The sequence below is a fragment of the Lepidochelys kempii genome, chromosome 26 (assembly GCF_965140265.1).
Source record: "Lepidochelys kempii isolate rLepKem1 chromosome 26, rLepKem1.hap2, whole genome shotgun sequence".
Classification (NCBI taxonomy): domain Eukaryota; kingdom Metazoa; phylum Chordata; order Testudines; family Cheloniidae; genus Lepidochelys; species Lepidochelys kempii.
The window spans coordinates 5,525,514-5,543,570 of record NC_133281.1 but is presented as its reverse complement, the minus strand read 5'-3'; the positions used below and the strand labels follow the sequence as shown (position 1 = coordinate 5,543,570).

The following is an 18,057-nucleotide window of genomic DNA, read 5'->3' as shown; positions in this document are numbered from 1 at the left end:
ATAATAGTAATAATAATCAAATAACAACAATCCCTTAACTTTAGTTTTCCTTCAATAAGCTCTTCTCAGTCATGCAGTCAAACCAGAATGCAAAAGATGATAGAGAGCTAGATCACTGCATTTGGCCACTTTAACCTACTGACCCCTAGAAAGGTTTTTGGGTGGTTGTGGAAAGTGCCCCAGATTCCCAGGTCCTATAGCAGAGCAGGGTGGTGCCCAGGCAGGGGCTGGCAAGTAGGATATCCCATGCTCTCCCCAGCCTGTGGGACAGACACAGAAGAGGGTTAGAGAACAGAGCGGCGTTGAGCATTGCCAGCATAGTAACCTTTCAGAGCACAATGTTGGGGCGGGGGGGAGTTGGGGACAGGAGGTTCTCAGTGCACAAAGCTGGGCTGACATGGGTGATTTAGGAGGCCGGCTCCCCCCACTCCAGGAAATCCGGGGTTTGACTTTTCACAACAGCCAAGCATGTTAGTTTGCAGCAGCCTGTGGGCAAGGGGCCAGGGCAGGAGCAGCTCCTCCGGAGAGCTACTGCCTGAGAGAGATGGGGGAGGGTATAATGCATGGCTCATGCACTCCTCTTCCTTCCTTCTCCCACTCTCTCCTTCTCGCTCTCTTCTCCTCCTTCTCATTCCCCCCCCCATTTCCTCTCCCTCCCTCCCAGCATTTCATCCCCGCTTTCTCCCTCACCCTTCCTCAGCATGACTCTTCCTCTATTTCTTTCTCTCCATCTCTCATTGTTTCTCTCCCCTGGCATTTCCCCCTCCCTCGCTCCGCGGCGTCATGTGAGGGTTGCTATGGAAAAGACTCACAGCCATAAATAAGCGAGGGATATGCTAGGTCACAAGTTCCTGAAACAGACGGGGAGTTGGGCCCGCGAGCCAAGCACGCACGTGGCCGTGTGGGGAAGGGCGCTGGGGAAACACACCCAGCCCGGCTGGACACCTCTTCGCACTGCTCCAGGACAGCGGAGAGAAGGATGGGCAGGGCACCGGTGCCCCACCCAGCCCAGGGGAACATCCTGGACAGTGCCTTGAGACCTGCAGTTCTGCACCCCCTGCCTCCTCACTGATAGCCACCCCCTCCCACTAAAACACCAACAATGCCCCTCCCCAACAACCCTCACCCCATCCCAGTGCCCCCGCCTGCTGTACAGGGATGCTGGGGGCCAGCCCTGTCGACCCGAGGGGCAATTGCTCCCTTCTCCATCCTGCTCTTTTCCTAGGACAGAGAAGAGACAAGGGCTTCCAAATAAAGATTCTGCTGTCTCAGCGTCTAGGCTGACCTGCCCTCCAGTCGCTATCCTTCAGCAGGAGCTCCAGCCACAGCCCAGCCTCGCTGCCTCCTCCGCCCCGCCCCAGGGGCATTTAGAGCCAATATCCTGGAGAGCAGGAGGGAAATCTGATAATATCCACTGTGAGCCAGCATCTGCTAGCTGGCGTCTACAGAGGCTTCCACCCAAGGAGCTCAAAGCCCTGCACATGTCAGTGAATTAAGCCCCGTGTTCCTGCAGGAAACAGTAAAGGTGGGAAACTGAGGCACAGAGTGAGGAAATGACTTGCCTTAGGTCACTCAGTGAGCCAGGGGCAGAGCACCCAAGGGTCCAATTATCCCATCAACCATGTGCATGCAACTCCTGCATGCAACTCCTGTTGAAGCATGATCAGAACCCAGGAGTCCTGACACACATTGAAATCCAGGCCTCTCCTTTGCCCAACAGGCCACACTCCCACCCAGTCCCCATCCTCTCTCAGACAGGTACCTGGCTATTCAATAAATACATAGGAGTGCTCCACACAATGTGTCATCTCCACCCCATATGTTCATCCTAACTTAACTATCTACCAAGGCACTTGCATGGCCCTCATCCAAGTACCTTCCCTCCCAGTACCTGGGACCCCACAAACACTAACAGGGTTATCCTCACGACCTGCCTATGAAGTAGGACAGTGCCACTATCCTGATTTTACAGATGGGAAACTGAGGCCCACAGCAATTAACTGACTTGCCCCAGATCACACAGGGAGTCTGTAACAGAACCAGGACCTGAACCCAGGTCTCCTGAACCTCAGTCTAGTATCTTAATCACAAAGCATCCTGTTTCCTCCTGGCAAGAGAAGAACCTGGGCCAGATTTCTGTGCCCATCTAGAACAGGCTCTGGGTGTGGTCCCATAGAGGAAGAGAACTGAAAGTGGACACTAGCAGGGGTAAAGGAACTCAAATTTTTTCCTTCTCTTTGCAGTAGCCAGTCCCCACTCCATTCTCAGGCTAGGGGCCTCTCTCCTCTCTCCTGGTGCGTTACTATCCTGGAGCGAGTTTGCACATGCTGTTCACGTCTTCCATGACAAAAAAGGGATCCTTAATTCACCTGGACGGCTGCAGGTGCCACAGAGGAAGCTGTAGCAGAGACAGGGCACAGGAATTTTTCCCACCTTGTCTTCAGCTGAGCCAGTCTACACGACAGCTCCCACCGGTCCCGCTGAACTCTGGCTCCCAGCTATTCGCTAGGCTTCCTGCTGAAAGGCTGTTCTATGTGCAGGGACCCGCCCAGCCCCCAACCAACACTCGCCAAGTCCATTAGAGACGCAGCCCCAGCAATGAAATCTTAATGCCATGAGCGAGCAGCGATAATGGCACATCAATTACCATCCAGGAGGCCGTCGGCTCTCACTTGCAGCAGCGATAGCGGATGCACACAGGCTCTCTGCCTCGACAGCCATTTGCACAGCACCATCCATTACACCAGGCAGCCAGCTTCCTCTCGGAGTGGTCAGCCCGGCCTAATTAGGCCCATTAGAATGAAAGACGTGGCTGTCAGAACATAGCTCCCCCAGCTCCAGGCAGCATGAGCCCATGTCCTCCTCGGTTCCTGTGTCTTTGGTTTCTGCACCTGTCCCCCCATGGCCATGCATCCCGGGCAAGCAACTAGCCCCTGGAGAGAAAGAGCAGCTACAGACACGGGATAGTTAAGCAAAGAGCAGCCTGAGACCCCGGAGCAGCAAGGAACGTCTGCATCAGGCCCCTGGCTGCTGTCTGTTGGGTGAGGTTGGGCAAAGCCACATGGGAAGTCTCTGTCGAGCTGCCATTCCATTCCCAGAACTGGGTGCCCCCTGCAGGGACTTGGCATGGGGTCACCACAGAATGGCCCCAGTGCCCAGGCAGTGGTTTGGATGCCCTGTGTAATGGTTTGGGCTTGGTCTCCCTGTTCAGAGGCAGCTTGAGTGGCTGGGCCACATGTATGACTTGCGTGACCTAGGGTCTGGCTTAGGTGCCCCCATTCCTGACAGTGATTTGGATGCCCTGTGGGACTGTATGGACTTGCAGGTGTCCCATTAAGCAGATCCTGGGATCTAGATGGATGCCTGGTGCAACTGCTTTGCTAGAAGAGCAGCGAGGTGGCAGTAGTGCCAGGGAAGACGTGGAAACAAGATCCACAACTCTTGGCCGGATTTATCGGCATCTGTCTCCTGCTTTGTCCAGCTTCTCTTCCCTGGTCCCTCCCGAATGTGTTGGAATAATGCCTTGGGGGAGGCTGGCAATGCTAACCCGGTGCTATTGACAATCTATTCCTTCCACACTGTTTAGCATCACCCGGCAGAGGTGCCAGCTGGAGAAAGGATGACTCATTCACATTAAAATATGGGCTGCACAGGCAGAAAACTTGGCAGCTGGTGGGATATTTTTTCCCCGAGCAGAGTGGGTCAGAGGTGAGGCCTCTCGCTCACTGTGGGGCGAGCAGTGTGATGGGGCAGGGGAGAGCAGAGGCAGACAGCTCCCTTCAAGCTCACTCAGGAAAGCAGGCTGCAAAACACATGAGCAACAGGGAGTGTTTCTAGGCAAGTGCGGTGTGGGCCTCACAGGGTCCCTGCCCCCAGTCATCAAACAGGCTCTGGCCCGCAGCCTCCCAGGCAGAGGGAGTGGCTCCAGTCAGCATGCCCACACCCCACAGGCTTCTTGGTACTAAATGAAGTTTGTGTCAATTGCTACTCCCAGGTCAGGCTCTGCAGGATAAGAGCCTGTGCGTATTGCTCACTTTGGCTGCCTCCTTGTCTCTTCAGAGAGGAGGAGAAGATAGAGACGGCATGGGAGGGAGTGAAGGCTAGGATGCATTGTGCTTTCTCAGCAGGTGATGCTTGCATAACTGAGATCATGGTGGCACTATCCCATGATCAGCCACCAGGCTAGAAGGGTGAGACCTGGGCTCTATTCCCAGCTCCCCCACTCACCTGGGGCAAATCAGTCCCCCCTCTCTGTGCCTCAGTTTCTCCAGCTGTAAAATGGGGAGCGTGATACAGCCCTTTCTTTGCACTGCACTGTGTTATCTGACCTCCCTTGGCAATGCACTCTGAGATCTACAGCTGAGCGGAGCTGAGCAGGAGGATGGGAGGGGCCATTTTCACCATCCCAGTTCAGGAGACCTGAGACTCGGGTAGATATTTGTGACACTGCTATAAATCCCCTGGTTCCTGAGCTCTAGCAGGAGCTAGCGGCCATTGCTCCTCAAGCCCAGGAAGTGCTGTACTAGTTTGCAGCGGCGATGGGTGGTTCTTGCCCAGAAGAACCAGGGCCAGGTTTCTCAGGCAGAGCAGGAGGGGGATCTTTGCATTTAAATAGTGCCTTTCCCCCCAGGATCTCAAAGTGCTGTGGCGTGCAATGAGCACCGCTGTTGCATCTGAGGCTCCCTCCGTGGAGAGATGAGCTCCCACAGATCCAGTGCTGTCATTCTCACCGGGGACGGGAAACAGAGCGTGTCAGCTGGGCGCAGTGGGCCAAGTTCTGCTCCACTCCTCTGTGACCCTGCTGACGCCAACGCCATCGCTCTGCTGTGCCTGAGTGCGCAGCTCGCCAGTGGCCCCACGGCCTTGCAAAGGGAGACGATGCCCTTTTAGCAGCCCCTGGGTACTGGAGAGACTGTGGTTGTGATGCAGCGGGGCGAGGAAAAGGCTCATGTGACCTGTAATCTGGGCTAAGAATGGGATTAGCCAGCTCATCCTGTATGCGAGGGGCGTGGGAGACCTCCCATGACAGCATCTCTTAGGGGCAGAAGGAAACAGACTAAGGGATGATGTAAAGGGAATGGGAGGGGACTTGATCACGGCAGCACCCAGAGAGGCGTAGACACGGATGTGGGGCGAATGCACCAGCGTGCATGTGTCCAGAACGGCCATGACTGCAGCCTGGCAGGGAGCAGCCAAACCCCAGCAGCCTCAGACTCCAGGACCCCCTTCACTTCCTGACAGCCTGTTCCCTGTGTCATTGCCATCCCTGCGGGCAACTCCCTCCCTGGGCAATCCTGCAGGGAGCCTTCAGATCCTACGGGATCCGATCCCCCATGGGGGACCCTGACAGCCTATAAGGATGGTACACTCTGCACATGTCCTCACTGGGGCCCTGCCCCATTCCCAGCTACACTCAGGGGACATCTCCAATCCAATTCCCAGCTCAGGAAAAGTGATCCCAATCCCACTACACCTCCTGCCCTGTTTTCTGCCAGCATCCCAGAGACCTGAGGGCACTGCAGGTATCCTCATCCCCAGCTCAGCCAGGGATAACTGGGCCATGATGCCTTGGCCGTCTGCCTGCACACACCTCCTGGAGAGGCAGCCCCTTTGCAGGCTGCCGACTCAAAGAAGCTTAGAGCTCTCTCCACATCCCGAGCCATAGCAACGGCCCCGCCGGCTGCTGTGGAGACGCAAAGCCAAGGCTGGAAACAGGCAGCCGCGCTAAAGACACTCATCTCACTGGGCACACTGTGGACGTGGCTGGGTGGAAGAAGACAGGCCAGCTGTTCTTTGAGGGGCTTCAAAGCAAACCTGGCTCCCTCTGCCCCTAACTTCACACCCTCTTGGCAAAGCTGCCCTATCAGCTGAACCCGACCTGCCTTGGATTCAGGAAGTGCTTGGCTCCTTACCACATGGCACCCTCAGGAGTCACCCTGGGGCTGTGGAAAACGGGGCGGGGAATCATTCTTCAGGAGGGCGAGTTTCCTTGGCAGGCCCCTTCCTGCTCTGAGCAAAGAAGCAAGCTACAAAGGAGAGCTCTGTCCCCTTGATCCTGTCTTATCCTTACAAAGCGTTTATACAGAGCAGGAAACACACAGGGGTAGCCAAGATCAGGTCTATGTCATCCTGGCTGGGCACTCTCCGCACAGCACGAAGCTGGAGGGGTCTCTCTGGGATATCATGGTGAACACTAAATAGAATGATAGAATCATAAGACTGAAAGGGACCTCAAGAGGTCATCTAGTCCAGTCCCCCGCACTCATGGCAGGACTAAGTATTATCTAGACCATCCCTGACAGGTGTTTGTCTAACCTGCTCTTAAAAATCCCCAATGATGGAGATTCCACAACCTCCCTAGGCAATTTATTCCAGTGCTTAACCCCCCTGACAGGAAGATTTTCCTAATGTCCAACCTAAACCTCCCTTGCTGCAATTTAAGCCCATTGCTTCTTGTCCTATCCTCAGAGTTTAAGAAAAACAATTTTTCTCCCTCCTCCTTGTAACAACCTTTTACATATTTGAAAACTGTTATCATGTCCCCCTTCAGTCATCTCTTCTCCAGACTAAACAAATCCAATTTTTAAAATCTCATAGGTCATGTTTTCTAGATCTTTAATAATTTTTGTTGCTCTTCTCTGGACTTTCTCCACATCTTTCCTGAAGTGTGGTGCCCAGAACTGGACACACTACTTTTTGCAACAGTGTTTCATTGTTGACTCATATTTAGCTTGTGATCCACTAGGACCCACAGATCCCTTTCTGCAGTACTTCTTCTTAGGAAGTCATAGATAGACACACACACTGCCCTGCCTTCCCTGCATATGATGGCAGGATCAAACACCGCTCCCCTCTCCCTTTAGCTGGATACAGCTGCCCCCGCCCTCCCCGGGCCAGACAGGGTTAGTGGAGTTCAACACCCACCACAGCAAAGCACAGTTGAGCCTTGGCTCTCTCATTGGCCGGTGGCTGTTTCTGAGCTCAGCTGATCCTGCCCAAACCCAGCGGGACGGTTTGATTTCTGCCCTGGCTGAGTGGGGTAGGAGGGTGTGGTGTTTGACACCCACCAATGGCCTAACAAGGCAGGCGTTCCCCTTAGAGACAAGTCAGAGCAAACCATGTGCAAGTTCCTTCGCCAGGAGGGAGTCATGGAGTGCCCTGCATTTCCCCAGGCCTCTCTCACTCTGATTGTCTCAGCTTGGCAGCCATAATCAGTTCCACCTTCTCAGCTTCTACTGCTCTGGTACAAATGGGTTCTCAAGCCAGCTCCGGGCATTAGCAGCATGTGCTTCACGACGAGGCCAGAGCTGGTCTCAGTAGCTGAGGATGTGGAAGGGGCACAGGGAGGCGGGCGGCAAAGAAACTGAGCCTTCCTACCAGCTGATGATGCCCAGTTCAACACACCCAGCTTGCGAGGAGCAACAGAAACAAACCATCCTCCCAGAGCCTGGACAGCAAGCGCCTCTGGAAACCTGCGCTACATATTGGCACACCCTGGGGGGATCACAGAGGGAAGGGCTCTTCCCTTTCTGTCCCAGCAACCCAGCTGGGTAGCAGTGCCAGGCCCAGCAGGAACATGGAGGACTCTGAAATCCCAGCCCAGACCTGGGTCAGAAGTTTGCTAAAGGCCTTGATCATGAGTGAAAACAAAGCTCTGGAGCCGAGAGACTTTGGAGTGTCCAGTCAAGATTGTGGCTCGAGCTCAGATCTCTCAACCAGGGGGACGTGCATTTCTCTCTGGTGCCCTAACGCGCCTGTCATGGGAGAATTGAAGAGCCATTCCGACAATGCTTGAAACCCTAAGGCAGGCGCATGAGTGGGCTGGTCCCATGGCTGCTCTATAGCTCTGTCCTTCGATCCTGACGAAAGTCACCCCATCTAGGCAGCGATCCCAGTTCCCTTTTCCCCACTGTGCAAGCGGGTAGTATCCCCACTCTTTTAGCATAGGAGGCGCTGGCATCTGCCTGTGTGTCCCGGCCCAGCTCCGGTGCCATCGGATAGGTGATGGGAGGGGCAGATGGGCCTATGAGACCTTGATCCCATCCCAAAATCTGCAACACCCACCATGTCCTTGTGTCCCCACAGTATATGGGCTGCAACCTCCCATGCCTCTCAGCCCTGCCCCAGAGGGATCCCTCTCTAGAATGAGAGGGGAGTTCAGTCTCAGTGGCCTATTAAGCTCAGGCTGTTTGCTCCCTCTGCCTACCCATAAGGGTGGAGGCAAATTAAGGCCAATCGCAGTGGGGATTTTTGGGATCTAGATGCTTGTCCTGCTAGAAACTGAACTAAGACCCTGTAACTCACTGCCCATGAGGTCTATCAGACGGGAATGGCTTCTGGTCACTGCTGATTTGGGCTGTTTTCAAACCGGTGCCCTTGGGAGCAAAAATCTACTTTTCTTCTGAGATGTTTTCCTCTTGACCCCATATGATAGATCCTCGACCTGCCCGTTGCCTATGTCCTCCTCTATAGCCATACCCGGCTTTCCACCTAACACGACACTACTCTGCTGGCCTTGCTCTTCCTCCTCTACCTCATTCACTCTCTGCACAGAGAAGTTCTCCCCGAGTTGCAAACAGTGCAAACCCTTGTCTCATTCCTGTTTTGGCCTGGGAATCAGCTGGCCCCAGGTGAGGCTTCTGAACTTCCTTATGATACAAGGGCCTCTGGGAGCAACCCCAGACGCCCAAAACTGCATTTCAATTTGCAACTGTAGGGAGCCAGTTGCTGTGAGGGAGTCTATGGCTGGGGGAAGGGGAGCTGTGCAGCTGTGGAAGCAGCCTGCCTGCCAGCCTTGTAGCTTTCCTGTTAGTCACAAAATTGTGTCTCTGTAGGAAATGGACATTAAAGGCCTGGACCTACTGCATTTCTGTGCCCACCTGGAATGGGCTCCGGATGCAGCCCTGAAAGGAGAAAAAGAACTGGACTGGATTTCTGAGCCCATGGGGAATGGGCTCAAGAGAGCTGGGGAACTCATTTGTCAAACACAGGTCCCCAGAACATCCAAATTCCTCACCTGGCAGGGGTGGTGAGTTATATGGGCCCGTGGTGCCCGTGCTCCAGGAATATTCAGGACCCAGGGGCCCGGCTCCACCAATTTGCGGGGCCGGGTCTCTCCCCTGGCCCTGCCTGCTGTCCCCACGCACCTCCCCTGGAGCATCTCCTGACCCCGCCTGCTGCCCCCAGGCGATTTAAAAGGAGCCCCGGCCGCCACTGCCACCACCGGCAATATAGTGGGGCTATGGCGCCTTCCTGCCCACCCTCGCTCCGCACTGCTCCCGGAAGCAGCCGATGCGTCCCTGTGGCCCGGGGGGGAATGTGTATGTCCACACACTGCCCCCACCCTGAGCACCAACTCCACAGCTCCCATTGGCTGGGGGCGGTGCCTGCGGACAGCAGCACATAGAGACCCCCCCTGACATCCCCCACCTAGGAGCTGCCTTAGGTTGCTTTTGGGAGCCGCCCGAGGTAAGAGCCGCACCCCTCACCCTCTCCCACACCCCAACTCCCTCACAGAGCCCGCTGCCCTCATCCCCTCCTGCACCCCAATCCTCTGCCCCAGCCCAGAGCCCACACCCCTCCCGCACCCAAACTCCCTCCCAGGGCCTTAGGCAGGTGTGGGTGGGGCAGGACTTGGACCCGTTCTGGGCACCACCGAAAATTATACAAACCTGCTGCCCCTGTCACCTGGATGCTTGGTTCGGAACCTCAGAGCACAAAAACTCATTATGTGCCCCAAGGTCTAACCGCAGGGCCGAAGCTGGGGTGCTAATGCCTTGTTTAGTTGCCTATGCAGGAACATTTAGCCCTGAGCATTAAAACGCTAAAACCAAAACATTTTAAGCAGCCTCTCAAACCAGTAATAGGCCAGCGCAGCCCAGCAAGACCCCCTTAGCAGAGCCCAGCCAGACGGCTCTTATTAATCTGTGCCTGGCTGGCACCAGCATCCTGGCCGATACTACCAACACCAGCTCCTGCCAACCAAGTGCCAGCTTAGACTCCCTTAGCTCCACACGAGCAGCACAATACCCCTGCTGCCCCACATCACCAGCAGCACCCTAGGGCCAGCACGTGCCCAGGCTGTCTGTGGGGCCTGCATTTCGGAAGCCACTTATGAAAAATACACATTTTGTCGTAGCCGGCAGTGATGCTTCTGGCAGTGGAGGGTGAGCATCCTCACTTAGCAAGGCTGTCCCCTTTCCAGGTGCCTGGGAGGAGGAAGAGGCCGGACAGACGGAAAGAAAGAGCAAAGCACCAACAGACAGGGAGGGAAGGGAGGGAGAAAGCAAAGCAAGAAGAGGATGAGGAAAGGAAGGCAGGAGGAGGTAGAGTTGATGCTATTAACAACATACCAGCTGAACTCTAGTCCCCGCCGGTTCTGCACACTCGCTTGCTGCAGGTTGGGTTAGTCCTGGGCACAGGCACCAGAGTGGAACAGCATCTGCCTGGAATGTGCCCTCCCACCCCTCATGCCTGCCGAGCCATGGCAGGGGTCAAGTACGAGCTCAATGAGATTGCACGGCAGCCCTCTTGACTCACCCAGCTGGGGCTATGGAAGCCTCTTCCAGGAATCTCGCATGGTTTCCCAGCCCGAAAAACAAGCCGAGAACGATAACAACAACAAGCCCCAGGAGCCCAGAGAACTGCTCCCCTGCCCTCTCTTGCTGCAAAACGCCTCTCCTTCCCCTCCTTCTGCCTCTTGCTTGGGAGTATCCCAGCGAGTCCTCAGCCGGCTGCCCTTGCTGGGTTCAGCTGCTGTGCTGTTGGCGTGTATCTGACAGCATGACAGTCCTGTGTGTGTGTGTGTATGTGTGTGTGTATCTCCCAGCCCCAGAGGCAGTGCCTGCAAAGGATCGAGTGGTGATAGCAATGTGGATTTACAGAGCCAGTCAGAGCGTGTGTGTGTGCAGCTCCCCACCTCTGCTGCTGGCTCAGTCCATTTCTGAACAAGAGGAGAATTAACCAGCATCATGACGAAGCAGTATTTGTGAGAGGTGGCGGCTCTCCATCTTGCTCTCCCTCCCTCCCTCTGTTAATTTTTGTTGTTGCAAAATAAAATGAAATAAACGCTCTGCGTCGGTGCCAAAAATAGCAAGGCAGAATGGAAGGGAGAGGAGTGGGTTGGGGAGCAATGGGTAGAATTCCCCCCCAGAAAATTCAGGCAATGCAATGTAAAGGAAACAGGCTGACAAACGGGATGTCATCCTGCAGAAATGGCTTTGCTCCAGCTGGCTATAGCTCATGGATAGTATACGTCTAGACCCACCTTTCCTCCCACATCACCCCACCTTGCCAACTGTTGGAGTGCAGCTGCCTCTGGGGCGGAATGTGGCAGCTGTCTAGGACTCAACACTATAACGCTTTAGGTTGATAATCGTATCTGTATGGACACTAGAGACCGGCTTCGGACTTGGATCAGATCTCCCACAAAGTTCCAGGGGGGTTGGAGCAGGGAGGGTGAGTCACAGCCCTCTCTAAGGAAGCAGAATGCAGACCCCATGGTGGAATTTGGCATGGACACTGTGGCTGACACCCCATCTCATGGAAAAGATGCTGCAGGATCTGTAATGCCCATAAATGACCTGGGGTTTGGTGTCGCACCTGATCCAAGAGGGAGTGCCTCCAGCACCCCTTTGCACAAGGCTGGGGAACCCATTCACTGATGACCCTGAAGGAAGAGCATCCTCTGCTGAATCATCAGCACCAACTTTGGCAGCAGCTTAGATTTCCCTGGGAGGTCTCCCATCCATGTCCCATCCAAATCCACTGCGCTTAGCACAGTGATCTGGGTTCATCTCTGGCTTGAGATGCCAGAATGCATTTCCCACGGATGCAGGACAGGGGCCTGCTATTTCAGATCACATGCAAAGGGGCGGGGACCCTACAGGTAGGCCCTGATGGGGTGAAAACATTAATGGCCTCATTTTCAGAGGCGCCTACAGCTCCAATCCATTGCAGGTGGCGTTTGCGGGTGCTCGCCGACTATGAAAACCAGGCCCTAAGCTCTCCAGAATACCCCTCGTGGCTCCAGAGAGCCAGGAAACAGGGGCTGCTACATTTAGCAAGGGAACCTGTCCTCCGACCTTCCTGAGCCTGTGACTTCCCAACCTGGCATTCTTGGCAGTGCCATGTTCCCAAATAAATCCAAGGGCTCCCCCTTCAGGAGTTCCTTTGCAACAACTGCTTAATCATCATCGGTTGCAAGTGCACTGGACAACACAGCTGGGGGAGAGCAAAGAGCAGTAGCCTCTCTCCACACACAGCTAGAACAGCACAGAACTGGGGGACGGGGGGCAGGGAGGGAAGTGGCTCAGAGACTAAATAGTCACTGACAATTCTGCAACTGGGTTAGGGGTTAGGGGGCAGGTGTTCCTGATCCGACTCTAAGAGAACCAGCTGTCAGGGAGCAGGCCACCTCCAGAGAGCTCCGTGTGAAATGGAGACTATCGGAGATGGATGAGGGAGGGTTCAGGCCTCTCTCTGTCTCTAGCAATATCCCAGCCGTCCACATACACTCGGGACATGCAGGGAAGTAGGTATAGCAAGAGGAGGCCAATAATGACAAGAACACCACTTGGCATTTCTCTGGCATCTTTTACCAAGAGCCCTCTGCAAAGGGGAGAAATTATCAGCAGCCATGTTGAGACACAGCTTTGCCCAGTTCTACGGTATGGGCATAGTACCTAGCCACTGGACCCCATGCTCGCCCAGAGACAGGGATAACACTGCTGTCCTGACTCACACCCTGCTGCTCTAACCACACACCCCACCCCCAGCCACAGCCAGGAGTAGAAGCCAGGCGCCCCATAAATGATCAATAGTCGTCCATTGCATGGCCAATGTACTCATGCGAACCCCGTTTCTCATGCATTAAGAATGCTGCAAAGTCCACTAACGTCTAACGCCTCAGAATATGATGGTCAATAAGAGGAACTAATGAAATCAGCCCAGAAATCAGAGGCGGGAAACTTCAACCCAGCCCCTCCTGTTCCATCGATTAACAAACCAGACTCCCTGCAGGGGCTCTTAATCCATCGGGCCAGGATCGAGGCATGCACGGCCCGGTTTCAGAGCTGCCCTCCCCAGGGGTGTAGTTCTAGGGTTCCTTACCATTCCTGGTGATGGGCAGTCCGACCTCACATGCAGTCCCCTCTGTGGGGGCAGGGTGCTGAACGCTCAGACTCTTGTTCCCTCAGAGAGCCCTGGGGGTTGCCAAGGAGGAGCCACAGGGCCTCAGAGGACTAAGCAATGAAACCAACGCAGCCTCATCTACCAGCAGAAATCTTCCGGGCGATGTATCTGTTCAGACAGCCTCATCTCCAAACCGTCACCTGGGCTGGGCTGTCAGAGCTTCGTGGGGCCCCCGAGGAACAGATGTGGGTGCTCTGCAGTCATTGAAACAGGGATGGAAGTCACCCAAGCCCTTCTGGGGAGAGATGGATTCTTAGCAGTGGATTCTCAGCCCAGGTCTGGGGCTGGGAGGTGTTATTAAATAGATATGTACAGGAGAGGGACATGCAGACACACTGTCGCCTGCCCTGACAGACATTGTCACTCAGACCCATGCACACACAGTCCCAGCACCACACTTAGTCCATCAGTGACACACCCTGTAATTTTCACTCCATGCATCTGAAGAAGTGGGTCATAGCCCACGAAAGCTTATACTCTAATAAATTGGTTAGTCTCTAAGGTGCCACAAGTCCTCCTTTTCTTTTTGCGAATACAGACTAACACGGCTGCTACCCTGAAACCTCTAATACATTTGTTAGTCTTTAAGGTGCCACAAGACTCCTCGTTGTTTTCACCCTCCCCTGTGACCGTGCCTGCTTTGTAACTGGATTAACCAATACTGCATGTGTTCCCTACTGCCCCATGCGATGCGGGACCCCCCACAGCCCAGCACGGTGGAGCCCTCTGTACCCCTATGCTTGGGACCTCTGCCACCCAACTCTGGCCTCCCCCGCGCAAGCAGGAGCAGCCAGCCAGAAACCCACCCACAATGGCCATGGGTGTTGGGTGGGGAGGGGGGGATGGCAACAGGAGAGGCAGAGGAGAGGGACACAGCAAATTGGACCTACCTTCAAGGGAGCCTGTCCCTAGCTGCAGGCAGGTTTGCCCTTCCATGGGGAGCCATCGCTGCTCTGAGCATCTCCTCCCCGCCACTGCACGTTGCTACGGCGACCGCCCCTCTCAGCAACCCAGGGCTCCAGTGAGCAGCAGCAGCAGAGCTGGCGAGGAGGGATAATCTGCAGCAGCAGCAGCTCCTTATTCCTCCCTCAGGCTCCCCGGTTGCTTGGCATGTGAGTGGCCATGGAAGGGCCAGGGAGAGAATTCAGTGAGGGCCCCAGGGCTCTTTGGAAGGGGGCAAGTTATTCCCTGTCCCTCGGAGTGGCTGGGAAATGAGACCTTTCCCCCTCCACGCTCCGTGCCCCACAGCCCCTTGCACCAGTCAGAGCTGCAAATCTAGGCTAGGGACTCCCTGGATTGGCCTGAAAGAAGCCTCCCCAGCAGCACCTTCCCCACCACACCCTGTAATCAGGATGAACCCAACTCTGCACCGGGCCACGCGGTGTTGCCATGGGGAGGATTGTGATACAGGGCCTAATTTGTACAGAAGAGTCCTGTGTACACCCAGAGACAGAAAGACACAGGGAGGCCCAGGTACACCCATTCTCTCTCTCTCTCTCTCTCCCATCCACTCACACAATTTCTCCATTGTGGGGTGTCTGTCTATTTGTCACACTGCCTACACCCACCCTGCTGTGCAGATATGACACACACAGAGGATGATTTACAGGAGTTTTTCTCCCAATTATTCACTGTGGCACAGGCCTGGGGTGTGTCTCTCTCACACCATCTACACAGGAGTGAACCCTAGGCACACACGCATGAATACACACCGTGGCTTCAGTAGCAGTTTGTCTGCCTGGTCAGTATTTCATTTCCCTCTCTTTTCCCCCTTCCCCCAGTCGCGGCAAGAGCCTGTGTGAGGGGCCGGAGGGGACACAGCAGAACGAATGCTGGGTGAGTGTGGAACAAGCTTTCGAGACTGTCCCTGACAAACTTAGCATGCCTTGCCAGCCCCACGCGACCCTCCGTGTGGTGGCGTTCAGTGATCGCTCAGGGCTTGCTGGAGCTCTGCTATCGTCCGTGTCCAGGGTTCCCAGTGCCCCCACCCAGACTTTCTCTGTGGGAAGCTCAACCCTTAAAGGCACGGTCCCCAGTACCACGAGCACATGACCTGTGCTGGTTTCATCCCCGGGTCCCCACCTGACTCCCCTTGCCTAGCCCCGTGCTGGTCTCACTCCCTGTGCCCGCGAGCGGCTCCCTCTCCCAGCCCTGTGCTGGTTTCACTGCCCCCTGCCCTGAATTTTGTTTTAATTGTCAGTGCAAACATCTGTTTGGGTTTCCTGCCGTGTGTTTGCTGCCTGGTCATTGTACCATTAGGTTAGTGCCTGGGAAACAAAAAGCAACAGTGACTGGAAACCCTAGGACCCCTCTGTGTCCACTGTACAAACACCACACCTGGAATTCCCTGTCCCTGACAAAGGCCCTGAGCTGGACAGACTGACACAGATGCTCTGGGAAGTTCCTGATCTGAGCACGAAGGAAAAAATCCCAGACACCTTCCCCTGACAACCAGCCAAACACATGACGGAATTAATTGCCTTTTCCACTCCAAGCCACGGAGATTGCAAAACGCTGGAGCCCCCTGATGCCTGAGATGGGCGGGCTGCTGTAGGGTGAGGTACTCCAGGTGCCTATAGGGGTGTGAATATGTGGCAGGCAATTGCCATGCAGTGTACAGGGGCAATTCACAGGGATGAATGGACACATCAGAACCCCACAGAGGCCCCCAGAGAAGCCTGGGGTTTCTTGTCTGTATGATAGTTTCTGTCCAGCTCCCAGAACACATCTGATCTGTGGTTCTTTGCATTCATCTTTGATAATTTTAAAGGTCTCTCCAAATCGGGTGCAGTCCTAGGGCTCCCCGTGAGTGGGGGGGCCAGTGGCAGAGTTGGGAATGGAACCCAGGAGTCCTGCCAGCATCACTGGACTCTCAGGCCTGATTCCCCATTGCCCTGCACCTGGTGCAGCTGTTTACACCTGTGCAAAGCGAGCGTGAAACACCACTTTTGGATTTAGTAACATGTCGCACTCACAGGGTGCTCGTTCTGCACAGGAATAAGGTGCCTTTCAGCTCCTGGCATCAGGTTACCAATATGCATTAAAGAGCATTACAGCAGCACTTACGTGCTCCACCAGATCTCCGGGGTATGTGGGGCCTCGGTTAGGCAGCGCGGTGCCCCTGGGACTCCGTCATGGACCAGCACCCACCTTCTTTTCTCTAGGATCTTCTCCCTGCCCAGAGAACCCTGGCAAATGGCTCGGCTTACCCTGGCTGCCCTGCCCACTGGGATCTGCCAGCAAACTCATGCAGTGGGAATCTTTCCTGGGCCAGGGCGGAAGCAAGCTCCTACCTCCCTCTTCTCAGTCACAAACCTGTTTGGTTTGGATAGAGCCAGGTGCTGCTGAGCCAGCCTAAACATTAACGTAGTTATTAATGCGCAGGGAAGGCACTGAGAGAGGGCAAAGCTGGGAGAAAGCAGCAGAGGAATAGCGCGCTGGTATAGTTACCCCAATGCAAGGGTCCCTAGGGCAGACAGGCTCTCGGGTACGCCAGGCAGAGAAGGACTCAGGAGCCCAGAGTGATAACGGGATCCCAGCATACCACAGTCCAGGTGAAGCAGTGTTAATTGCACCAAATAATCGCAGTGACAATTGGCCATGGGCCAAGGTACCACCATGAAGACCCACATTCCAAGCTCCAGAAGTTTAGCGGTGCTTGGAGCTGGCTTTTCCTATCCCCCACATTCATGGTCAGAGGCAAAGGGCTGGACAGGATAAACCCAGTTCCCAGAGAGTCAGGAGGACCCAGCCTGAGCCTCTTCCTTTCCCCTCCCCTTGTCCTTCTCTCAAATCAAATCACTTGCAGAACATCATCATTCTACTCTCAGGGGCAGGGCGCACAGCCCTGTGTGGAACCAGTCCCAGCTGGCATTTCATTGGGAGCAGAGTGGGGTTGCCGCTTGGATCCTTCTGGAAGGCAGTGCCTGTTGTGTCCAACCCTATTGCTGTTCCTGCTCCACCTTTAGCATTAGCTCCCCACCTCCGGTGCTGCTGATGCCTCGGACGCTGAGTCTATGGTCGATAGCGACAGAAGCAGAAGGGACTGCACCACGTGCAGCCCTTTACACCAATGCAAACCAAATACAAAACATGCTGCTCGGGTGGTACTTTCCACTCCCTCCTCATGCACTTTTCACTGGTGGAAATGACTGCACAAGGCGCAGTGCAGTGGGGAATTGGGCCCCTGGAATCCAGCTTCCCTGGGACTAACTAAAGCAAACTGCCCTGATCTAATTGAACACCTCCTCTCCGCCCCACCAAATTCAGTTGCCGACCAGACCAAAATGCCCTGAAACTGGGACTCTCCAGGGTTCCTGGGACCAGTGCCTAGAGCTAGATTTCTCCTTGCTGGAATTGCCTTTCCTCTGACCCTGCGATTGCTTGGAGCAAGTGGGGCAAAACAAGAGGCAGGTTATGCTTTGCAAACTCATCAGTCAGCCCTGGTTTTTGCGAACCCTGAAGTGGGGCAGGTTCAGATCTGGGGTCCATTTGTTCCATCCCCCTCTCTGCCCCCAACGCTCGGGGTGGGTGGCCTCAGGGGAGACGCTCCCGGGGTTCGGGCTCATCTCTAATTTGCCTCGCTGGCATCTGCTCTTTCATTCCGACCATGCCGGCCTCCCCGACTCACATTCCCAGACTCCCTGCCCCACTAACTTTATTAATTGCATGAGAGGTGCCATTATTACTTCCCCTTCCAGCGAGTTAATCTCACCAGCATTGAGACCCTTCCATCCCCAGCTGGGTCCCAATGCACCTCCCACTCCACACACCCCTCCCTGCACACATACACACACACACAGAGACACAGACACACACACAAGACCTTTCAAGCTACCAGCCAGAGTCGGCGAGGAACTAAGCGGC

At 55.0% G+C, this 18,057-nt stretch overlaps 1 protein-coding gene across 10 annotated transcripts in view; it reads right to left on the bottom strand.

The window, feature by feature from the left end:
* The window catches only part of DMTN (dematin actin binding protein), a 33,788-nt gene extending 23,156 nt beyond the window's left edge, over positions 1-10,632 (bottom strand). For 7 of the 10 annotated variants that reach the window (XR_012156276.1, XM_073324987.1, XM_073324994.1 and 4 more), the window contains exon 1: positions 10,353-10,632. The gene's annotated coding sequence lies outside the window, so the exon portion shown is untranslated. The remainder of the gene's footprint in view (positions 1-10,352) is intronic. The other 3 variants (XM_073324990.1, XM_073324993.1, XM_073324988.1) reach the window with 2 other exon arrangements.
* Between the last annotated feature and the right edge of the window lie 7,425 nt (positions 10,633-18,057).